Below are 26,964 nucleotides of genomic sequence, written 5' to 3'. Positions count from 1 at the left end.
GTGTCGAATTTCGTAGCTGTGGTCGGTCTTCATAATTAATATTTTAGCCCTTGAAATATATAATAAAATTGTAAGACATGTTCTTCATGTCATTTTATTGTTAGCCCTCAAAATGATTAATATAAGACATATTCTTCACATGTTGGTTTAAAAAGAGAAAAATTTTAATTTTGAATTTTTTACCCCAAACTTGTCAAGTCGGCCCTCCTTCAAGTCAAGTCATCCTTAGTGAAGAGACACCCATTCAAGCCAGGCATAACAATATAAATAAAGAATTCAACCTCCTCCACAAGACACACTTTGATCTCATACATGACAAGATATATTCTAAGTATCTAAGCAAAGAAGAAGAAGGGCAAATTCATCTCTAGCATTTCTCTCTCTCTGACTTCACACATGTGAATTTTTGGGCATATTTTGGGTAGCAGGGTCAAAATTCTAAGCAACGTGGTCGAGTTTCTGGGCTGATTCTGGGAGGTTGAATTTCGACCTATGTAGATCACAAAGGGTTGAGTTTGTTGGGTAGAATATTGACATGACAAGAGGGTTGTTTGACCAAGTTTGACCATAGCATTGTGTTGTAGCGGCTATAACCACCATCCAAAATTTTGGCTTGTACCAATTTTGGAGCCTCCCTTGAGAGTTTCACTTGATGACTGCACACACGCGGGTTCACTCTGTGAGCTCGTGTGAGTCCTCGCATCCCCCTTGCTTGTTCATTTCATTCAAGTTTCTGCATGTTGGTGTCTAAATCATGCTTGTAACCATGTTTTGGTTATGCTTGAAGTCTTCGCTTTGTATGTGCTTGTTGTGTTTGCTATGAAAACATCTATCACACTCACACACGGAGTCACATTCACTGTCGTGCAAGTGTCATCTCGATCAATGAACAATCAATCACGAGTGTCGTGCTTGTCACTTGCACCATCGGTCAGTCATGTTGAACATGTGTGTCTGGATGGTTTGGGTCATTTCATCGTCGAGTCATGTGAGTGTGTGTTCGTATGATCACTTATGCGTCTTCGATCGCTCACACACTTAGTCATTTTTGCTGAAATTCTGATGAGCAGACTCCCCTCTAACAACTGGACCACCACCCCACTTTCAACTCGGTCGACTGTCCACCAGAAACAATGCACAAGCACCAAGCTAGTTCTTTCAACCTGCGCTGCTCGCAAGCATTTCAATCAACCCTCATGCTGGACACTCGGACAGTCGAATGCGACAGCCATCCCTGGACTGGCTCCCCTCAAACGCAGAGGACACTGACCTTACTCGCTCAGCTAACTGAGGAAATTACGCAGACAGGCCGGACAAACACCAAGTGCCCATCCCTGTCTCCCTCAGAAAATTGCACAGTTTTCCTAGTCAGTCATCCCGACAGTTGAATGACTGTTCATCTCAGAAATTGCGTAGTGTTCATGAGCAATCCTACCGCTGCCCATTAGTCAGATCAGCTCAGAAATTGCTTAGAGATGATCAGCAGGCCAACCTCTTGGCCTTAGTGCAGTTTCCCTTGCCATCAACCCCTAGCAGCAGACTGCCAGTTCCCTCTAGGAATTGTGCAGTTTCTGCTGCCAGTGTCTCTAGCAGCCAACTGGCAGTTCCCTCTGGGAATTGCGCAGTTTTGGCTGCCAGTGATCCCAGCAGCTAGCTACCAATTCCCTCTAGGAATTGCGCAGTTTTGGCTGCCATTCTCCCGGGCAGTTCCCCAAAGAAACTGTGCAATCCTTGCCTGCTGACCCTTCATGCATCCCGGCCCGCTCCTCTGAAAAATTGCGCAAATCTGGTTGTCTAGCCCCCACTGCCCGTTCATTCCAAAAAATGCACAGATCATGCCTGCCTTGCCTTCCTGCAACCCGAACTGTCCCTCCAAAAATTTGCGCAATTTTGTCTCCCAGCCGAGCCAGACCTCGCAAACAGTCACTATCGACTCAGATTGCCCGTCTTCATCACTCAGTGACTCTTGCGCAGTTTTCATCAGTAGTGCCTGGAGCCATCATCCCACTTCACAACCTTGCTACCTCTCCTGGTCACCTGCATCTGAAATGATCATGTGTCATGGTAGACTAGGAGGTTTTGGATTTGATATCATCTCGTCATGAGCAACTATAGGTACAGGTACACCAACAAACATGGAAAGATGACAAACAGGATGAATGAAGGGAGCACATGCAGAAGGACAGGTTCACCAACGGATGAATGAACGATGCATGCAAAACGGACGAACGTGACGAACATGCACCTTTGCGAATAGATGAGCATGTCAAGCCTTCCAACATGCAAGCAAGGAACAACATGTTAAAGCTTCATCAAGTGAACCAATGACCATCGAAGGCTCCGAACACTTCGCCATGTGGAGGTGAAGCTATGATACACCATAAAGACATCCATCACCCAGCAACACTGTAGCTCGACATGCACTCCGGCAATAGCACAACTGTACCAGCACTATCATGTCGAGTCATGTCGCCCACATCTCCACTATGGGCTTGTTGTCAATCAATGTGATGTAACATGGAAGTCCAAGAGATCCACTTGTTGAACAAAGAGTCATGTAAGTTGAAAATTCATGGAAGTCAGACGGTCATGAGGGTAGTCAAACAGCCATAAGGGTCAGTTTCACCCCTTAGCTATAAATATTTCCTCATTTGTACATGAAAGGACTTTTCACCTCAGCTCCTCCCACATAGCCAAGAGAGTCTGTAATCTTTTCTTTAAGGAGTAAGTAGTGGCTCCAATGCTCCGCACTCGGGGTTAGTGATGTATGGTGTAACGATGTGTCTTGGAACTTTCGCTTAATTCAAAAGCTTGCTAACAGACCAACATGTGTTCACACATGTATTATATCTGTTGTAAGACTTATCTTTAACACTTGTAATGCATGTTGCTTTAACCTATGTTCTACATCTAAATTGTTTCTTTTGTTGTAATACATAATCTATTAATGGAAATGTGTTGTATATGCTGTAAATGATGTCTTGCCCGTGTAGACTGCTCTCCCAGACATTAGATAGACCTTTCACATGAAGCTTGCTGCAACAACCATTGCACTCATTCAGATTGATCCATTGAGCATTGTACATGTTATCTTACCTTATATGTTGTGACTGCTACCTCCGTGTGGACTGCTCCTCTAGAAGCTATGCATGTCCTGTTGTGTTGTGTGTTCCTAGCAATGTTGGGACTGCTCCCAATCGACCTGGAACTCACTCTCACCCTCTCCCTCAACAGTGAAAGAACCATTGACACAAGTGACACTTACACTCACCAGGCACGCAAACCTCACTTCTCGAAGACAAAGCCAGCCACTCTCCTATGTTGAAAAGCAAGAGTTGAGGCAAATCTTTAAGATAATGGCAACTACGCCATCGCACCGGATGGGACTCCTACACCAAATGGTGTGAGGTCTAGTTGGGACTTCATACCATGGAGATCCCCTGATGTTGGCGGGTCCAGTACCGTCAAAATTTTGGTGCTAGAAGGAGGGCCAGATGAAAATCTGAGTCCTCGCATCTGTTTTGAATCTCTACATATCTATCATGACTAACTACCGAGTTTCTCTTCTGGAGTGTATGTCTTATGGAAACGATTTCATCATCTCGGAAAAGTTCTCGGATAACTTGTCTCATAAAACATTTGATAGTGGAGGTTACGTAGCCTTGGTTAGGCACGCGGTTGGCATTGTAGGCTAATGCGAAAGACATGGATTCTTTGAAGAATACATGAGTTGTGCGTTGTTCGTCTACACGCTTCGAGGGAACCCCATGCATTGATGTGCCACACTGCCATAAAAATATATTCATTCTCTTGCTCATCTAGTCGCAAAGATAAACTGTGATTTTAATCACTTTAACTGGAAATCACTTGATCAAGAAATTCTGAAATTACAAAAAGCACTCGATGAATCCATTGATCAGTTTTACACACGCTTTTGTAATCTTGCATACCGATTCCCTGAAGATGATATTGATTGGGAATTTCTTTATGGAATATTTGAGTATCTTCTTCACATATCTGAACCCTGCTCAACATGCTTCAGTGATGGAGCTGCGCAATCACAGGCAGGCATAGTCGTTGTCACAAGTGACTATCCACCTTCACCTCATCAAACAGCTCCACCACCGCAGAGTGATGTGGGATATCGTGCACATGCCTCTGTTGAACTGTCACACTCTCCCACCCCACCCACTCTTGAGATTTGCGTAGATTTGACTTGCAAACGTGCTGGTTGTCACGTGGACTCTTTCCCTCGACTCTTTCCCTCAACCTCTATCCTCGCGTTTTGTTGATCCTCTGAATTGTACTGTCTTGTGTTCTCCCATTCCGGACTCCTCACCAGTTGTGAACGAGGATCAAGCTGTCGACAGAGTTGGTGTTATGCAGCCAACTTGCGCCATCATTCATGATAAGTGTGTGTGGGAATCTAAAGAAGAAGCCGCAGTGAAGGATGACTCCCTTCCATCCACGCCTCATCCACTTCATCCTGACATCCCTTGTGATTCTGCCACTGTTGATTTCCCTTGTGAAAACCCATTTCTGGATGTTTCTACTTCTGATCATTCACATGACACCTAGGATGTCAATTTTTCATTACAGTGCGGAGAGGACACATCTTCCTTGGAAAATCCATTCAATCTGTCATTTATCTTTCTTGAAAAAATAGAGGGTGAACATCTTTGCTTCTCATCGACCCCTCTGCCCGATTCATCAAATAATGAGGATGCCGATAAACATCTTGAATTTTCTGATCTTGGTTGTCGTGATCTATCCATTTCCTCATCTGATCATGATGTTGATTCAACCGTTGTCAATCTGTCTAAGACACTGGTCTACAATGATCTATCTATCAACGAAGTCAAAACCCTGTAGACTGTTGGGGCACTTTAGCCCGAGTTGATGGTTATGTCAGGCCCTCGCTATCCTGAGGTTGGTTTCACTTATGGTCAGGAAATTGTTGAAACACTCAAGGCTTCTCATCACTCTTTTCTTTGCATTGAATATCAACCAAACACCCAAATTTCACTTCATCCACTCAAGCAACACGATCCCATCGCTCATGAGTCGAAGGAAGCTTACACAGCAAGCACACATGCACAACATAAGTGGCCTACCTTTCTCACATTTGCTTGCACGTCACAGTGAAGAGAATCCACACACTCAACATCTGCATGCAGTGTAGCACAACACCATGGCAGCTCCACAGAGTGCATGTGATGCACGTTCACTCATCTTTGTTCTGTGGTCACTCGTAAACTCAAAGTGTGTTTATCTTCACTATTATATCTTTCTTGTTTGTTGGTTCACATAGCAGTCTTGTTCATGAACCATGCCTTCACCAACATGGGTCAACCAATGCGCATGTGGCTGCATTGGAAGTATCACCTCAGGTGAGATGGCCCATGCACCATTAGCTTAGGAGTAGAAGTAGTGTTTGCTTTTTTTCTTGTCTTTGCTTTCTGGTTTGCATTATTGTTTACTTGCTGAGTTGGTTGCTTTGCTTACTTGTTGTTGTTTTCACTTTGTTTGCTTTGCTTACTATTTTTGTTTACGTTGTTTTGTATGCTTGGTATATTACTATTTTTGTTTCTAGAAATAAATGTTGCTAACTACTACGTTCTGGCTTTTGAATAGAGTATGTGGCTGAAATTTGAGGAAAACTCGTGACACTGCAACACTTGGCCAGTCTTGTGTCCGCCTTCTCTGTGCTTGGTTGTAACCTTCAGCCGATGAAGTCTTGACAGAAAATATGAACCATCTACAAGGGAAGTTTCGGTCCAACCGTGAACTTGTGTCCACACTGGGAATCCCCATGCCTATACTCAACCTTCTTCTCTGTGTGTTCAAGCTCATCCAACTAGTAGAAATGGAGAAGGGGAAAATCTAAATGAGCAAACCTATGTTAGAGGTCTTACATGCTTCTCTGAAGGAACAACCTCTTTTGCTCTCAATAAGTCGGGATCCCTCTTCTGCCCCAAAAATAAATAAGTGCCTATGCATAGTCTCTTGAAAAATACAAGGCGAAAGAAGAGAAAGGCTTCCTACGCAAAGAGGTGAAGCATGCAACTCCACCGGGGTACTGACCAGGCTCGCTGGAAGTGGAGCAATGTGTGTGTTCCTGTGTGACTCTGTCGGGGTACTGTCCAGGCCTGCTAGCAACAGAGCAACACCAGAGATGAAAACTTATATTCTGAAAACCTTCAACTCACGAGCTAGACTACCCTTCCCAGATTCGAAACACTGAGATCGACGCTGAAATTTTGATTGCGTTTGACTGAGTCGGCAAAGGGTGAACCATGTATGTCCATGGGGTATGTGGGGAAGCTAAAGTAACCCACGTAGCGATTCAATACTCCCCAAAAGACCAAGGCCTGTGCTAGCAATGAACCGAAACATAGAAGCTGAAGTTCTTTGGCCTGTACCAACTTTGGAGCCTCCCTTGAGAGTTTCACTTGATGAATGCACACACGCAGGTTTGCTCCATGAGCTCGTGTGAGTCCTCGCATCTGCCTTTCTTGTTCATTTCATTCAAGTTTTTGCATGTTGGTTTCTAAGTCATGCTTGCGACCATGTTTTGGTTATGATCAAAGTCTTCGCTTCATATGTGCTTGTTGTGTTCGCTATGAAAACATTTGTTGCACTCACACACTGAGTCACATTCATTGTCGTGTAAGCGTCGTCTCGATCAATGAACAGTCAATCATGAGTGTCACACTTGTTACTTGCACCGTCGGTCAGTCATGTTGAACATGTGTGTCTAGATGGTTTGGGTCGTTTTGTCATCGAGTCATGTGAGCATGTGTTTGTATGATCACATATGCATCTTTCGATCGTTCACACACTTAGTGATTTTTGCTGAAGTTCTGACGACCAAACTCCCCTCCTACAGCCGGACCATCACCCCGCTTTCGACTCGATCGACTGTTCACCACAAACATTGCAGAAGCATTACACTAGTCTTTTCAACCTGTGATGCCTGTAAGCATTTCAATCAACCCTCATGTTGGCCACCTGGAGAGTCGGACCCGACAATCACCCCAAGACTGACTCCCCTCAAAATTTGTGTAGAGGCTATTGAACTTACTCGCTCAGCTGACTGAGGAAATTATGCAAATAGGTTGGGCTGACACCAAGTGCCCGTCCCTGTCTCCCTCAGAAAATTGCGCAGTTTTCCCAGTCAGTCATCTCGACAGTCGACCAACTGTTCATCTTAGAAATTACACAGTGTTCATGAGCAGGCCTTCCACTGCCCATCAGTCAGCTCAGCTCAGAAATTGTGCAGAGATGATCAGCAGGTCGGCCTCCTAGCCTCAGTGCAGTTTCCCTTGCCAGCAGCCCCTATCAGCAGACTGTCAGTTCCCTCCAAGAATTGCGCAGTTTCTGCTGCTAGTGTCTCCAGAAGCCAACTGGAAAGTCCCTTTGGTAATTGCACAATTTTGGCTACCAATGAACCCAGCAGCTACCTGCTAGTTCCCTCTGGGAATTGTGTAGTTTTTGTTGCCAGTCTCCCAGGAAGTTCCCCAAAAAAACTGCGCAATCCCTGCCTGCTGACCCTTCATGTAGCCCGGCCCACTCCTCTGGAAAATTGCGCAAATCTGGTTGTCCAGCCCCCGCTACCTGTTCATTCCAAAAAATGCACAGAGCATGCCTGCCTTGCCTTCCTGTAGCTCGGACTATCCCTCCAAAAATTTGCGCAATTTTGTCTCCCAGCCGAGCCAGACCTCGCAGATAGTCACTGTCGACTCAGATTGCCCGTCTTCATCACTTAGTGACTCTTGCACAGTTTTCATCAGCAGTGCCTGGAGCCATCTTCCCGCTTCACAACCTTGCTACCTCACGTGGTCACTTGCATCCGAAATGATCATGTGTCATGGTAGACTAGGAGGTTTTAGATTTGATGTCGTCTTGTCATGATTGACTGCAAGTACAGGTATACCAACAAACATGGCAAGATGACAAGCGAGATGAACGAAGGGAGCACATGCAGAAGGATAGGTTCACCAACGGATGAATGAACGATGCATGTGAAACAGATGAACGCGACGAACATGCAACTTCGCGAACAGATGAGCCTGTTAAGCCTTCCAACATGCAAGCAAGGAACAACACGTTAAAGCTTCATCAAGCAAACCAAGGACCATCGAAGACTCCATGCACTTCACCATGTGGAGGTGAAGCTATGATACACCATGAAGAAATCCATCACCCAACAACATTGTAGCTCGACATGCACTCCAGCAACAACACAAATGTACCAGCATTGTCATGTCAAGTCATGTCGCCCACATCTCCACTATGGGCTTGTTGTCAATCAATGTGATGTAACGTGGAAGTCCAAGAGACCCACTTGTTGAACAAAGAGTCATGTAAGTCGAAAAGTCATGGAAGTTAAACGGTCATGAGGGTAGTCGAACAACCATAAGGGTCAGTTTCACCCCTTGGCTATAAATACCCCCTCATTTGTACATGAAAGGACTTTTCACCTCAGCTCCTCCCACATAACCAAGAGAGTCTGTAATCTTTTCTTTGAGGAATAAGTAGTGGCTCCAACGCCACGAAATCGGGGTTAGTGATGTATGGTGTAATGATGTGTCTTGGAACTTTCGCAATTCAAAAGCCTGTTAGCAGGCCAACACGTTTTCACACATGTATTGTATCTGTTGTAAGATTGATCTTTAACACTTGTAATGCATGTTTCTTTAACCTGTGTTCTACATCTGAACTGTTGAATTTGTTGTAATGCATAATCTATTAATGGAAATGTGTTGTATATGCTATTAACATTGTCTCGCCCGTGTAGACTGCTCTCCCGGACACTAGACAGACCTTTCACATGAAGCTTTCTGCAACAACTGTTGCACTCGTTCAAACTGATCCGTTGAGTGTTGTACATGTTATCTTACCTTGTATGTTGTGACTGTTGCATCCGTGTGGACTGCTCCTCCGGAAGCTGTGCATGTCCTGTTGTGTTGTGTGTTCCTAGCAGTGTTGGGATTGCTCCTAATCGACCTGGAACTCACTCTCACCCTCTCCCTCGACAGTGAAAGAACCATTGACACAAGTGACACTTACACTCACCAAGCATGCGAACCTCACTTCTCGAAGACAAATCAAACCACTCTCCTGTGCTGACAAGCAAGAGTTGAGGCAGATCTTTAAGATAATGGAAACCGAGCCATCATACCAGATGGGACTCCTACACCAAACGGTGTGAGGTCTAGTTGGGACTTCATACCACGGAGATCCCCTGATGTTGGCGGGTCCAACACCATCAACACTTTGTTGGTCAGTTTGACCATCACATTGACTAGCAGAATTAGATGTATTTCTTATTGAACTGAAGAATTTCTCTAAGGAAAAGGTTGTTGGGTTTTTCCCCAAGTGGGTTTCCCTAGGATAAATCTTATGTTCTGTTTGTATGTCGTGATCTCTACTATCCTTGTGCATTTATGGTTGAATTTATGAAATGTAATTTCTTAATGACAAATTGAAAGTGCTAAAAGAATAAATACATCATTATAAGTAATTGTCATATTTCATAAATTAATGCTTTTATCTATTACACTTGAAAAATCAACACCGAGGAGGCTTGTTCCTTAGCAAGGGAGAAATGTGATTTTCGCCCCCTGCCTGAGCTTAGAGGTAAAAAGGTGTCAATTAAGTCCAGACCCCCCTCTAGGTTTTGGGATGAAATTCCTTTTTTGAAGATTTTCCTCAACCGAGTTAGAGGAAAGGGAGCGAAGATAATAATGGTGTTTGTGAGAGGTTGAAGGGAGAGGGGGGGAAGAAACCTGTGAGAGGAGGCAAAGGTTGTTAATAGGAGATAGTGGGATAGTAGGGGAAGGAGAAGGAGGAAAAGGAATAAAGAGAGATGGGAGGGGAACATAAATATTTTGGCAAATCCAAAGGGGGGAATTATAGAGAGTCAAAGCATCAAAAAGGAAGCAAAGGAAGGGGTGTGTGTAAGTAACATACCCGAAGAAGAGGCTAAGTCAGCTACAAAAACAAGATGTGCATCTCCCTGGGGTCCCTCTAAAGTGACAATACAATCGCCTTTATGTTCTCCCTCTGTTGTTACCAGAGTGCCTTGAAAACTTTTCACATTGGTCTGTCTTTTTCCATCCGGCTTAGTATTTGGGTCAGATGCAATATTCTTGGATGTATCTTTGTAGAGTTTGAATTATGAGAGGGGTCACTGCCATATTCCAAAAATTTACATAGGTTCTGAACCCATTTTTTCCTCAACTTACCACTAGGGCAATCCTCTCCCAAGTGTCTTTATGAGTGGCACCAAGCACATTTATATGGGATTCCTTCATAGTCAAGGAATGGAATGGAACCAGGATTTTAAATTCTAGAAGCAGGGCTAATGGGCCCTATTCTCCCTAGAGCCAAGATGGAATCCAACCAACTCAATTATTCTGATGACCACTATGATGGTTATGAAATTTGGTCTTCCCCTCCTGTTTTACCCTCGATGTCAACTGTGACTTTGTCACTTTGCCATACCTCAATTGTTGATCCAATGCCTCCTATCATTGACACTTCTGGTAGTCCCTCGCTATCTCCCTCCACCCGCCCCCCTCTCGACCCTCATGAACATATATGTGGTCACAATCTCGGTTTGTAGTCCCCCCTACTATTATATCTAATTCCATACCTGAAACCCTCACACCCTCTGTCATGACCTCTCCTCAACATCTCCCATTCGACATTTTCGAAAGTGCGACCTCGCTTGTTCTGGTATCCCCCCTAAGTTTATCTTCTCTGTTTATATTTATATTTACATATACTCAACTTGTTTTAACTAATAATTTGGTTTTTCGTTATCAATATTTTATATGGCTTTTGAGTGTCGAAACAAAAGCTTTAAAGGAATATTTGTACCATTTCAATTTGTTCAATAGGGACATGGAATTTGCTAAAAAGGGTTGGAATCGAGTGAAGAGTGTCCTTTAAAGTGTACTCTATTTACTCAATGTTTATTTCCTTTTTTGGCATATTTTCTGGTCATTTTTTCTTTGAAATTTGATAGAGATTTATTATATTGTAATTTTGAGTTGTGTAATCCATAAAATTTGAGTACCTCGGGGTTTTTTTAGGGCATTAAGTCCATTTGTGCATTAAAAAACACATTTTTGAAAAAGAAAATAAATCACAATCGTGCCCTTAAATTCCAATGAAAAAATAGAAATGTTGAATATTAGATTGTGTTGTCTTTTAAAATCTTTTATTTTAGCACTCAAGTCATATAAATAATAAAAAGGATATTTAATAACCCAATTTTCGTGGATAAGGACATGGCCATTTTCCCTCTATAATGCCATTAACGAGCATTGATGTAGATGCACAGGGCTTCGTGCGACACCATTTCAATGAAGGATCAATCTAGAACTAATATTGGTTTAATGGTCGTGATTGAGTGGAGATATATAGCATTAATGACTTTGGGGTATAGATGTATGAAGCCATCACTGGGTTCATTCTCAACCTACCCTCCCATGTAGAACAATCAAAATATGCAAGTGCAACCATTCGTCTTACAAGGTGGGCAAGATTGGCAAGAAGCAACTGTTAATTCAAGTTATAGGGTGTTGTAAAGTTGTGAATTATTAGCTTTCATGGACTATTGTGCTTCAATTCCAATAATTCAAGAGGAGTTGGACTTCAGGGACATAACATCAAGTCTATTTGAAGGGAAATTTTCGCTCCTTGTTATATCCTTTATTTATGGTGTTACTCTTCGACACGTTTCATGGGCATTAGTAGCATTGTTTCCTCTTTTCTTTGCTATTATGTCATTTCTTGGCAACTTCTTTGGATCTTGGTAATCAAGCTTAGCAATATTACCCCTCTGCTTTATTTTTCTCTCTCTAGTCATTGTCTTTATCATTTCAGTTATTCCCTAAACAATCCCACTTTTAAGTAGATCCCTTGCACCCTAAGTTTATCTTCTTTGTAGCCTCCCTTGCCCTTCCCTCCCTTCTCCTAAGAGGATATATAACTTTTGGAAAGTCTACATCATCTTTGATTTTGGTTAACGATTCCTTGTTAATGCACCGATAGCCAACAATGAGTGCCCTACTATAGAGATTGGGGGGGTTCTTGAGCCTAAAAGAGAGTTCCAACTTCAATGAGTCTTTATCACATCCACACCCCTCAAAATATTTAGAACGAAATAACAATGATGGAATGTGATATTATAGTAAAGTGAGGATGTTTGAATAATACTGAAATGGTTGGAGAGGTAGTAGACTGGGTGCCCAACATAGGGCACACAAGAGGAAGATATAGCCAGTACATGTACATTGTAAATATCTAATGGAACCTTAAAATTCTGTTGGGTCACGTACTATTGGATTGTAATGAGGTCAAGGAGGAAATCCTCCTGATGCTAGACAACTTACAACTTTCCATGAAGAACCTGGACATATGCCTAAATTGAATTAAAGGCCATCTAGGCCTTCTTGACCATTTCAATGAAGGATCAATATAGAACTAATATTGGTTTAATGGTCGTGATTGAGTGGAGATATATAAAATTAATGACTTTGGGGTATATATGTATGAAGCCATCACTAGGTTCATTCTCAGCCTACCCTCCCATGTGGAACAATCAAAATATGCAAGTGCAACCATTCGTCTTAGAAGGTGGGCAAGATTGGCAAGAGGCAACTGTTAATTCAAGGGTGTTGTAAAGTTGTGAATTATTAGCTTTCATGGACTATTGTGCTTCAATTCCAATAATTCAAGAGGAGTTGGACTTCAGAGACATAACATAAAGTCTATTTGAATGGAAATTTTTGCTCCTTTGTTGTATCCTTTATTTATGGTGTTCCTCTTCGACGCATTTCATGGGCATTGGTAGCATTGTTTCCTCTTTTCTTTGCTATTATGTCGTTTCTTGGCACCTTCTTTGGACCTTGGTAATAAAGCTTGGCAATATTACCCCTCTGCTTTAGATTTCTCTCTCTATTCATTGTCTTTATCATTTCAGTTATTCCCTAAACAATCCCACTTTTAAGTAGATCCCTTGCACCCTATGTTTATCTTCTTTGAAGCCTCCCTTGCCCTTCCATCCCTTCTCCTAAGAGGATATATAACTTTTGGAAAGTCTACATCATCTTTGATTTTGGTTAACAATTCCTTGTCAATGCACCGATAGCCAACAAGGAGTGCCCTACTATAGAGATTGGGGGGTTCTTGAGCCTAAAAGAGAGTTGCAACTTCAATGAGTCTTTATCACATCCACACCCCTCAAAATATTTAAAACAAAATAACAATGATGGAATGTGATATTATATTAAAGCAAGGATGTTTGAATAATACCAAAGTGGTTGGAGAGGTAGTAGACTGGGTGCCCAACATAGGGCACACAAGAGGAAGATATAGCCAGTACATGTACATTGTAAATATCTAATGGAACCTTAAAATTTTGTTGGGTCACGTACTATTGGATTGTAATGAGGTCAAGGAGGAAATCCTCCTCATGTTAGACAAGTTACAACTTTCCATGAAGAACCTAGACATATGCTTAAATTGAATTGAAGGCCATCTAGGCCTTCCTCCAAATCCAAGCTACTTGCCAAGCAACAATGAGCCAATAACAGTGGAAGCTTCACACTCTCCTAAATTTGAATGTTGGGTCATTATTTATCTTGTTTCTTTAGTTCCTTTTGTTGTATTTTTATTTGCATGCTCAAGGGTAGATTATGTATATTTTTTTTTCAGAAGAAAAATCGCAATTTCCATTAAGTGTAGTGAAAATTACATTTTTAGATATGCACTCATGCGCATGCTGAAAGTTGTTTTTCCAGATAAACAATTCAACATCCCAAAAAGATCAATAAATTAGGCTTCAAGGCCCATATCATGTCCCAACATGTAAAATTCCACTATATAAATACATATCATCTGACAAATAGATACACAAAACAAAACAAAAGTTAAGTTATTTTAGGAGCAATGTCCCAAAAATAAGCCAAATATGGGCCTTCAAACAAAGGTTTGTGATAGTACTTCGTGGATGTGTTTGTTGACTGCTCTTGAATCTTCCAAGTCCCCGTCGCTTGTTCTGTACCAACCTTGGAAAGAGCATCTACAATAGTGTCCCTTTCCCTATAGATGCGAATACATGTAATATGATCAAAAGAACGCTTTAATCTCAAAAAATTATCAAGAATAGGCAGTAGTGTGTGAGTGTGACATCTATTAGTCTCATTGAACCATTTGATGACAATCAAAGAGTCTCCAAATTTATGAAGTCTTTTACATCCCTTTTTAATAGCAAACAATAATACAAGTTTGAGACTAGGCAACTCTACATAATTATTTGATCCCCTTCCCATCCCACTTTGAAGTTTGAAAGGTTTGTTTTCAGACAAATATAAAATTACACCACCACCACACACACCCCCTTCAAGGGACGCTGCATCAAAATAAGCCCATGGAGTAGAATGACCCACTTCTTCAACAATAATAATCCTGGGTCTATCAGATGCAACTTCATCAGGAATTATATCATATATGGCAATGATTTAACGAGTTTAATGATCGTGATTGAGTGGATATCTATAAAAATAATGACGTTGGGGTATAGATGTATGAAGCCATCATTGGGTTCATTATTAGCCTATCCTCCCATGTAGAACAATCAAAATATGCAAGTGCAACCATTTGTCTTAGAAGGTGGGCAATATTGAGAGGAGGCAATTGTTAATTCAAGGTACAGGGCATTGTAAAGTTGTGAATTATTAGCTTTCATGGACTATTGTGCTTCAATTTCAATAATGTAACATGAGTTGGACTTCATGGACATAACATTAAGTCTATTTGAAGGGAATTTTTCTCCTTTGTTGTATCTTATGTTTATGGTGTTTCTCTTCGGCGCAGATCATAGGCATTGGTAACATTGTTTCCTCTTTTCTTTGCTATTATGTCATTTCTTGGAACCTTCTTTGGACCCTAGAAATCAAGCTTGGCAAGATTTTCCCTCTGCTTTGGATTTATCTCTCTAGTCATTGTCTTTGTCCTTTCAGTTATTCCCTAAACAATTCCACTTTTAAGTAGAGCCCTTGCACGCTAAGTTTATCTTCCTTGTAGCTTCCCTTTCCCTTCACTCCCTTCTCCCGAGAGGAAATATACCTTTCAGAAAGTCTACATCATCTTCGATTTTGGTTAATAATGCCTTGTCAATGTGCTGAGAGCCAACAAGGAGTGCCCTGCTATAGAGATTGGGGGGGTTGTTAAGACCAAAAGAGAGTTGCAACTTCAATGAGCCTTTGTCACATCCAAACCCCTCAAAACAAAAATAACAATGATCGAATGTGATTATTATAGTAAAGCGAGGATGTTTGAATAATACTGAAGTAGTTGGAGAGGTAGTAGACTAAGTGCCCAACACTGGGCACACAAGAGGAAGATATAACCAATACATATACATTGTAAATATCTACTAAAACCTTAAAATTCTGTTGGGTAATGTAATATTGGATCATAATGAGGCCAAGGAGGAAATCCTCTTCATGTTGGACAAGTTACAACTTTCCATGAAGAACCTAGACATATGCATGAATTGAGTTGAAGGCCATCTAGGACTTCCTCCAGATCCAAGCTACTTGCCAAGCAATAACGAGCCAATAGTAGTGGAAGCTTATGACTCTCCTAATTTTGAATGATAGGTCATAATTTATCTTGTTTCTTTAGTTCCTTTTGTTGGAATTTTATTTACAAGCTCAATGGTATATCATATATATTGTTTTTTCGAAGAAAAATCGTAATTTCCATTAAGTGTAGTGAAAAATGCATTTTTAAATATGCACTCCTATGCATGGCAAAAGTTGTTTTGCAGAGACAACAATTCAACATCCCAAAAAGATCAAAATTTGGGCTTTAAGGCTCATATCACGTCCCATCATGTAAAAGTACACTATATACATACATATCATCTGAGAAATAGATACATAAAACAAAACAAAAGTTAAGTTATTTTAGGAGAAATATCCCAAAAATAAACTAATAGTGTCATGAAATCTGATAAGCTAACTACAAGCCTTCAAAGAAAGGTTTGTGATAGTACTTTGTGGATGTGTCTGTTAATTTCTCTTGAATCTTCCAAGTCCCCATCGCTTGTTCTACACTAGCCTTGGAAAGAGCATATACAATAATGTCCCTTTCCCCATATATGTGAACACATGTAATCTGATCAAAAGAAAGCTTTAATCTCAAAACTTCATCAAGAATAGGCAATAGTGTGTGAGTGTGACATCTGTTAGTCTCATTAAACCATTTGATGACAATCAAAGGGTCTCCAAAATCCGAAGTCTTCTACACCCATTTTTAATAGCAAACAACAATACAATTTTGAGATTAGGCAATTCTGGATAATTATTTGATCCCCTTACCATCCCACTTTGAAGCTTGAAAGAGTGATTTTTCAGACAAATATAAAATTGCTCCACCACCACACACGCCCCCTTCAAGGGACACCCCATCAAAATAAGCCCATGGAGTAGAATGATCCACTTCTTCAACAACAATGATCCTAGTTCTATTAGATGCAACCTCATCAGGAACTAGTTTGTATATGGCAATGATTTGATTGACCACTTTGTCAGAGGAGAGAGATTGGGATTGAAAATTGATTTTATTTCTAGCAAACCAAATACCCCAATAGAAAATTAGGGGGAGGTTTGCAAGTTTTTTTATTGGGCTTCATTATACCATCACATTTGCCAAACTTCTTTACACGAAGGGCCTTTCCATCTAAGATTTAAAGATAATTGTATACTTATTGTATTCCACAATGCTGAAGAATATAAGAAATCAAATAGTATATGATAAATAGGCTCCTCTATATTTTTACATAAAACACACCAACTTGGCCCCATGAAACATTTTTTTTGTAGAACATCACCTGTGGGGACCTTGTTTTCAAGAATGCACCAAAGAAACAATTTTGCTTTTGCAGGGCAACCCAATCCCCAAATTTTCCTCCACCACCACTCCAAATTCTCTAGCTCTTTGTCAACAATGATGTGCAAGTAACCCATCTTTGGAGAGTAAACTCCAGACAGAACATGTACCAATCGTAAAGAATCTACATCCTTGCTTAATTTGGCATGTGCGATATTGAGAGAATTTGTGTAAGCTTGACACTGAGCCGATAAATCATTAGTCAAAGATAAATGTGTAGCACTTGCCCATCCTCAAGCCCAAATAGAAGTGCTTTCTAGATCCGCCACTTTGTTCAAGGTATACTTTCCATTCTCATTTAGAAACTTCACCAAGGAAAAAGGCAACAAATAGTTTTCACCATGTGCAACCTATGGGTCCACTCCAACTCTAACTCTTCCACTAGAGCCAACCTTCCAATCCAAAACCAACTCAATAACATTGAATGAAGCCAACCCTGCTTTGCAAACCACATAAACATTTTTCCTGGATTTATTTGGAAGTCTAACCCACTCTTCAGTTGATAAAGGGTGTATATATTTCCTATTTACCACTTCATTCTATAGAATTTCTAAATCTATGATCCTCCATCAAACCTTTGCTGCTAAATCTATGGAGAAATGGAACCGATTTTTTAGCCCCCATCCTCCCCATTTTTTGGGTAAAGTGATTTTGTGCCACCTTACTCAATGAAAATCTTGTCCATCCTTTGAACCCTTCCAAAAAAATATGAAGCAATATTGATGGATTAAATTGAGAATCCCTTTTGGGTTCCATGACAAAGACAACCAAAAAATTAGGAATGGCTTCCAATACCAATTTTATAAGCACTAACCTTCCCGCTTTGGAGAGCCACCAATAACTCCAAACTTTCAAACTCTTTTCAATTTTTGCAATTAGCCAAATCCAATCCCCCTTTATGTAGTCATTGGATTTCATATGGAAGTCCGGATACTTGATTCCTGCTTCAAATATTAGTATATTATAGGGAACGAAGACTGAGCATTTACAAGCTCATCCCTAGATAAACCAACCTTAGAAAGAGAAGATTTTTGAAGGTTAATCACCATACCTGTAGCCTTTTCAAAGAGAGACAGAGATGACTTGATGGTTGTTGTATCTCTTCTGGAGCCATCACAGAAGAGCAAAATATCATCAACGAACAAGAGATGAGTAATGGTTAGGTCATTCACTACATAAACTCCCTTGAGATCTCACGTCTCTTAGCTTCTGCTAGCATTTTGCTTAATCCTTTGGCCACCAGAAGAAATAATAAAGGAGAAAGGGGGAAACCTGGCACAAACCCTGTTCAACACCTATAAAACGTGAGGAAACCCCATTGATGAGAGCAACAAAATAAATATGCATGACACAACACATAACCTAGTTGATAAAGCGAACCTCAAAGCCCAAATGAATCAATAACATTTTGATGTATATCCAATTCATCTTGTCATAAGCCTTTGACATGTCGATCTTTAGAACCATTCCTTTTAATTTCTTTGTTTTTAGGCTAGGAAGGCCCTCATAAGCAACACTAATGGCCTCATGGACATGCCTTCCGCCGAGGAAGGAAAATTGTTCCTTTGCAACATTTTTAGACAACACCAACTTCAACCTATTAGCAATAATTTCCAATTGTAAAATATGTTGCAAAGACCTTCATACCAATATTTATGTTTTTGGTTAGATTTTTATGATCTTAATGTTTGAATGTTGAAGAAACTTGGTTTTTTCACTGGTCTATTTTCCCAAGTGGCAAACTAGCTTAAACCAAAACTAGCTATAATGTATAACCCTAATGCATGAACATAATTTAACTTTACAAAAACAAATTTTAGTAGAAACAAACTTGCCTCATATAAAAATTCTTCATCTACTGATTAAATATCTTATAGATAAATCAATAAGTGTTAGGGGCACATTAACATCTACCTTAATATTAAGTGGTGTACCTTAATAATTAGTAAGTAGACACGAACTTGCAACATATAAAAATGGTTCATTATTTAATAAGTAACTTATAGATAAATCAGAAAGTGTTAGGGGCACATTAACATATACCCTAATATTAAGTGTGGTGCCTTAATAAATATCTTATAAATAAATGACATGTTAGGGGTACACTAACATCTACTGATCTGAAATGATCATAGACTTAAATTGATTAACCATTAATGAATTGAATGTTATCTCAAAGCACGGAAATCGAGGAAAACTGTTTGAGAAGAATACTTTACGACAACTGTTTAAACATGATAAAGATGCATAACAGAAGTGAAAATAGTAAAAACACAACGATACTAGTCAGCAAAATTTATTACGGAGTTCATCCCTAATGGACTACGTCTCTGGGTCCGCTTTCAAGATGGGCAACCGCTTTATTAGGATTGAAACATATGAGGTCGATTACACATAGATTTGATCAATCTAAATGTGCACGCAGACACATCTAATCATTGTCATCAAATATCCCTCTGAACCAGCTTTCCAACGCTTGTCACGGTTCCCAATTTCGACTCTGGATGCTCCTGTTACACTGAAAACAAAACTTCCTATGACCTCCAGAATCTGCAAACAAGAATCAAAACCACTCTCTCATTCATCAATGAAGCAAAACCGCCTTTTAAAGAACTGCAGGTACATAAAACCACCTTGGGCTGATTTGCAGATGAATTTGATTGCCTCAAGATGAGTTTTGGAACTCGGTCTTGTTGGAGTTTGACACCTAGGATTAGTTGTCATGGTCATCGAATTAGTTCCAACAAAACCAACTATATCAAAATCCAAAATAAACATTATATTAAAACTCATAACCGCAGGTGACTTATTAACCAGGTGGAGGTTGGACAACTCATGTGAGCGGTGACCGAACCCGCAGTTTGAGTGCTGGCAGTTCCGCCGCGGTTTCAGACCAGTGGTCTATCCATCACGTTCACATGTTGTAGTTTGAAAACCCCGCGCGGTCAACTCCAACCTGACTGTTTTCCCATTCACATGACCATTGTTTCTGCTGCGGTTACTCCGATGGTTTGACAACTCGACGATTAACACACGCACCTGGTCACATGAGACTGTATCCATTGCGATTAACACTCCGGCGGTGAACTCCCAAAACTGTCATCACATACCTCGACGGTTCTCAGACATTGATCACATGTCCTCCAACACGGTTAGGCTTCCCGCGTGGTTTGGACAGTGTTATGTAATGTTTTATAATGTTTTTGGTTTATATAACGTTAGGTCGAGAGTTGGTTTGGGCTAGGGTTTGTGTAATGTTTCAACACATGGTTTTTTGGTGTTTAGGACTTAGAACTTAGGTTTAATGCGATAGTTAGGATTTTAGGACTAGGCTTAGCATTAGGTTTTATAATGTTTTCAATACATTTTTCAATGCATTAAGGTTTATGACTTAGGAGATAGGTTTGATAATGTATTTGGTAGGTTAGGATTATGTGTATTAGATTAGGGTTTACATTTTTTTTTTAAAACCCATGTACAACATATTTTCACATGTGATGAAACCAAATGCATATCGTCGACACATTCCACAATTGCGACGACAAGCTGACGACAAACCATATTGAACCTCTACAACGGACGATCCATGCTGTCACCAAATCTTGCGAGATGAATGACAAGACACATGTTGTCGGCTAATCCCGGCGGAACTGTCAATGAACTCATCTCGACAACCAGGTGCTAAACCATCTCAACTAAACGCCATGAAAAACCATATTACCTAAACAACTAAATCCATAACCAACGCTATCGAAGCTGATGACACCGAACTGGATTGACGACGACACTGAACATTGATGATGTCCTGTGTAATTGATCTGACGAGATCCTCTTGGATAAATCCTCTCCACTTGAAAGCTTTTGGACCACAAAATTTTTGACTAAACAAATAGTCGATGAAGGTAGAACTCCCCCTCTTTCCACCTGGACCTGACGACGTACCAATACATTCGATCAATCACCTGCAAGTGATGACCCTGATGATGTTGATCATGGCACATTTTGAGTCAGTGATCTATTCTCTCCATCTGCAATACAAACAACTTACAACAATGGGCAAACAACCTGCTATGAACATGGCAATTGATTTCTTTCCACGAAGAACCATGAGTTAGTGATTCATAATCTTTGAAAATAGTCTCTACTGGATGTTGTTTAATACCATCAACATGTATAAAAAATCTATTTTGCGGAATGAAAGAGAAAATCAAAGATATTCTTGACATCAAACTAGCTATTTGATTTAACATACTTTCCTGATTCCTGATTACTAAGTGAACTTGCTGCAATGAACCCATTAAGTTGTAAGGTGAAATTTGTTGCAACTTATTTTGATTTTGAAAGTATTGAATTAGTTGTTGATTTGTTTGAATCACTTTTCCTTCATTCATTAAATGATGTTTCCATTGATTAGCACTTTCCTCTAATGCATAAGTTTCCCTTAGACACTTTGACACTACTTTAGAAGAGGATTGGATATGAAAACAAAGAGGTTTCCTCTCCACTTGAAAAGAGGTTTCCAAACTGTTTAAAACATGAAATGGCGACACAATACAAGAGAAATTGAGCACTGACTCCCCCCAATACTGACCTGTATCCCTGCAACTATTTATTTCCAAACTTGAACTGAATTGATTCATTTTGAAAGGAAGAGGAGCTTTAGGCACAGACTGTAATTCATGTTTTATTCCCTGCTTATGAATAAGATGTTTGGTTTTACATAGAACTGAACAAGTTTCTATCTCTTTAATCAAACCATCTTTAAGCCGAGTCTCATAACTTAAACAAGCATCATGTTGATTGTTATGTTGCTCCTTTACACACATGATTACAACTATTTTAATTGAACTTATTAATCACTTCATCTGATTAACATTAACTGAATTCGAGTGATTTTTGTTTTGATGTGCCCTGACAATAAATTCAACCCCATCTTTCTTAAGATGATATTTATGTTCTCTCCTGTAAAATATTGCATCATGATCATAAAGATAAGGACTTCCTAAGACAACTCCACATACGTCTACTGGAACCACATCTAATTCCACTTCATCAATGTAATTAGCTGTAATGGCAAATCTTAATTGACACTATTTGGTGACTTTTATCTAAGTTTATTTATTTAGTCATCCTAATGGGTAAGGTCTTGGATGATTCCGTGTTTCCAAACCCAAACTTTTAACTAAATATTCATAGATTAAATTCGCATGTGATCCACTATCAAACATTGTATCTATCTTTGTATGCTTAGAAGTTATCCTTATGTTAAACAATTCCACTCCTTTAGCCTTATTTTAAGGATTTATGTTTGATGAAGATGCAATAGTTTTCGAACTTGAACCAGTGTTAGAAGTTTTACTTGTCGTAACCATGGCGGTTATCCTCCTTTCATCACCTAAATTTGAACCTAGACCTTGCTGGACTGCTGCAATGGCCTTCTTTTCATCCTTCTCCTTAAGGAACTTTTTGGGCTTAAATTCTGGATGAAGTTTCCAACACTTAGATTCATCATGACCAATTCTCTAACAATGAGAACAAGCAGGTCTTTCCTTCTGAACAATCGTTGATTTCTTTCTCTTCGAAATGTTCTTCCCCTTACTGTCACTGGAATCTTTGGTTTCCAACTCTTTGGATGATTGCAATGAAAACTTGAATGGTTTGCCACCTGATTCAATATGTATGGCCTGAACACACACTTCATCAAAATCATCAGGATTAAACATCAATAATGTATGCTGCAAATATGAATGTAAACTGCCGATGTATTTTAACAAAGTTTCACGTGTATCCAATGAAATACCAAGCGCCAATGCTTTCTTTCTGAATTCTAGAGTAAACTCCTGCACACTTTGCCCTTTACCTTGCCTCGGATGCTGCCAATCAATAACAACTTGCTGCATGTATCCTAAAGGATATAATTGTTTCCTAAGAGCTTTTAAAAACTTAGACTACGAAGAAATGAATTTTCATTTACGCTTTACATATATATGAGTTTTACTTTCCCACCAGATTAAAGTTGTTCCCCCCATTCTAAGTGTAGCTAATTGAATTTCAGTTTTATCGTTAGAGATGTTCTGAATGCGACAATACACTTCTAACTGCTTAATCCAGTTATCTAGCTTTTCAGGATTCATTTTGCCATCATAAACATGTAACTCAAATTTCACATCAAGTTTCAAAAGAGATGTTTTCTTAGGTTTCTTTTCTGTTCTAGATTCTGCACTGGAAAAGAAGAAGAAGAGGATGATGGAGATGATGGAGGTAAAGGAGGTTTATCAGCCTTGCCTTTACCTTTGTCCCTCTTCGATGTCTTTGAAGAAGAAGTTGCATCTCTTGCCTTCTTGTCTTCATACAATTCTCTCAACATCTGCTGCATAATCAAGAATTCTTGCTGAAACTGTTCATCACTCATCTTAGTTTCAATGTTTTCACCTACATCAGATCCTGACATGGTCGATTTATGAACGACTCATCGCTTTCTAATCTCTGGATCGATCTACTCAAGGATTCCTTCTCCTCGTTGCAACTTTGACCTTGTTAACATTCAATGGAAAATTCTACAAATGCAACTTGCTATAATACCAAATTATATGATCTGAAATGATCATAGACTTAAACTGATGTAGAATTGATTAACCATTAATGAATTGAATGTTAGCTCAAAGCACAAAAATCGAGTAAAACTGCTTGAGAATAATAATTTACGACAATTGTTTAAACATAGGAAAGATGCATAACATAAGTGAAAACAGTAAAAACACAACGATACCAGTCAACAAAATTGATTACGGAGTTCGTCCCTGATGGACTACGTCTCCGGGTCTGCTTTCAAGATGGGCGACCACTTTATTAGGATTGAAAAATATAAGGTCGATTACACAGATATTTGATCAGTTTGAATGTGCACGTAGGCACTTCTTATCACTGTCATCAGATAGCCCTCTAAAATAACTTTCCAACGCCTGTCACAGTTCCCAATTCCAACTCTGGATGCTCCTGTTACACTGAAAACAAAACCACTCTCTCCTTCATAAATGAAGCAAAATTTCCTTTTAAAGGCTGCAGGTGCATAAAACCACCTTGGGCTGATTCGCATATGAATTTGGTTGCCTTAGGATGAGTTTTGGAACTCGATCTTGTTGGAGTTTGACACCTAAGATTAGTTGTCATGGTCGTCGAATTAGTTCCAACAAAACCAACCATATCAAAACCCAAAATAAACATTATATTAAAACTCATAACCGCAGGTGGCTCATTAACCGGGTGGAGGTTGGACAGCTCATGTGAGCGGCGACCGAACCCGTGGTTTGAGTGCCGGTGGTTCCACTACGGTTTCGGACTGGCGGTCTATTCATCACGTTCACATGTTGTAGTTGGAAAACCCCGCGCGGTCAACTCAACCTGACTGTTTTCACGTTCACATGACCACTATTTCCGTTGCGGTTGAGAGCTATGGTTACTCCGATAGTTTGACAACCCGACGGTTAACACATACACCTGGTCACATGAGACTGTATCCGTTGCGATGAACACTCCGGTGGTGAACTCCCAAAATTGTCATCACATACCTTGACGATTCTCAGACGTTGATCACTTGTCCTCCGACGCGGCTAGGCTACCCGCGCGGTTTGGACAATGTTATGTAATGTTTTATAATGTTTTTTGTTTATATAACATTAGGCCGAGATTTGGTTTAGGCTAGGGTTTGTTTAATGTTTCAACACATGGTTTTTTGGTGTTTAGGACTTAGAACTGAGGTTTAATGCGATAGTTAGGATTTTAGGATTAGGCTTAGCATTAGATTTTATAATGTTTTCAACACATTAAGGTTTATGACTTAGGAGATAGGTTTGATAATGTATTTGGTAGGTTAGGATTATGTGTATTAGATTAGGGTTTAAATTTTGTTTTTTTTTTAAAAACCCATGTATAACATATTGTCACAATGTGACGAAACCAAATGCATATCGTCGACACAATCCATAGTTGCGACGACAACAAACCATATCGAACCTCTGCAACGGACGACACCCATGTCGTCACCAAATCCTGCGAGACGAATGACAAGACACATGTCGTCGACTAATCCTGGAGGAACTGTCGATGAACTCGTGTCGACAACTAGGTGCTAAACCATCTCAAATAAACACCATGAAAAACCATATTACCTAAATAACATGATCCATAACCAACACTGTCGAAGCTGACGACACCGAATTGGATTGACGACGACATTGAACACTGATGATGACCTGTGCAATTGATCTGACAAGATCCTCCTCGATCATCTACCCTAACATTAAGTGTGGTACTTATAAAGGGCCTCATTAACATTAATGGTAGTTATAATATGTTTGCATAAGTTATATGAATTATACTTATGAGGGTCTTAAGGGCATTCCTTGATGGGTTATGAAACAAGTTAGGACCACCCAATATAACCTTTATTTTTATGACCAAATGTAGTAGTCTTTTATGATGGCAATATCTCTAATGTCTTAAATGAGATCATATATCGATGACTGTGTTTTAGGTGCTCACTTGAGATTTATGTGCCTACCAATTAGGCATCTGACTTAGTTTTTAAATTCTCTTTCAAACAAGATACAAAGAGCTAAAAAGAAGCAAAGACAAAAATGTTATGATCCCATAAAGGTTCCCTTTTTTATGGACAACTCAACCTCATCCAACTCAATATGAATACTTAACCCTAACTTCACGTTAGAGTTAGGGTTCTCACCTGTTAGGATTTTTGCCTATAACAACTCTTTTGTCATTATTATAGAAATTTAGTTTCAAAATCTTGTTTTGTGATTTTTGTGAGTGCCCATCGTCTTCACATCTCTTCTTATAAATAAGCCACCACCTTTTTAACCACTATGTATGCCTATGTACATTGTAATGTTTTTCACTATTTATTATCAATAAAAACTAGTTCTCATGGCAACACTTTTATCTTAGTGTAGTATCTTGTGTTCTTCTTACAACATTGCATGTACTCTTAGTTTTCTCTCATTCTAATTAGGGTTAGTGGTGTCGGAGTAATCTACTATTTGCTATCACTATTTTTTTGTATGTTACCAGTGAGGTTGAGGTATGGAGACTTGAGCTTTAAGCTAATAAATCCCAATAAATATCTTCCTAGCTAATCCATGGTGGACAAACAAAAGAAATATGTTGTTCCTAGAGATCTTGTCAAGTTGTTGCACCAAAAAACCCTCAAGTGATAAAAAAAAATGAGATGATCATTTCACCTAGATCCTTCAATGAGTCCCAATAACAATGAATACACCTTTGACAAGTAGTCATTTTAGAGGAATAATGCACTTAAAGGTATTTTGATATCCCTTTGTTCAAAGAAAAGATAAATGCACTTCAGAGAGATGGTTGGTTCAATTAGAGGGTATCTCTTTCTTCAAAACCTTTCCAACAATGAGAAGATTACCTTCACAATCATAAAGCGTCATCCACATGTCAAACATTTGTGGGACATATACTATGTGCAACATCTAAAGATGATTTTAAAACATATGGCACATAAGCCACTTTGGGGGATTTTGTCATTGCCTTTAAGGAGGATTATCACCTTATTGGAAAATAGATCAATAATTGAGGCAAACAACCATGCAAAGACCAAATAGTTTAAAGTACACAAACACCTTCTACACCTCACATGTAAAGTTAGCTATCAAAGACTCCAAGTGATACTTGGTTCTCAATAACCACAATGGGCAACACAAATACATCCAAACCGACCTGGTGGGTTAACTTGAGTGGTTGAAAATTGTGAATTATAAGTATGAGGTCATAGGGCCAAGTCCCTAGGCTAGCTATTATGTGGATATTATTGGGCCTCACTTGGATGTCCCCACTAGTTTAACTATCACCAGTTGATTTACCTTGGGTACCATCCTTAAAATAAGAGGAAGTTCTTAGAGGGTTTCCATGGGATGTGTTCCTTTTTTTTTTAGACATCTTTTCGTTGGAAGC

This window comes from Pinus tabuliformis, chromosome 2_2 (genome assembly GCF_031772625.1).
Source record: "Pinus tabuliformis cultivar Carrire ecotype Pingquan chromosome 2_2, CPIR1, whole genome shotgun sequence".
NCBI lineage: Eukaryota > Viridiplantae > Streptophyta > Pinopsida > Pinales > Pinaceae > Pinus > Pinus tabuliformis.
This window is presented reverse-complemented; position numbering follows the sequence as displayed.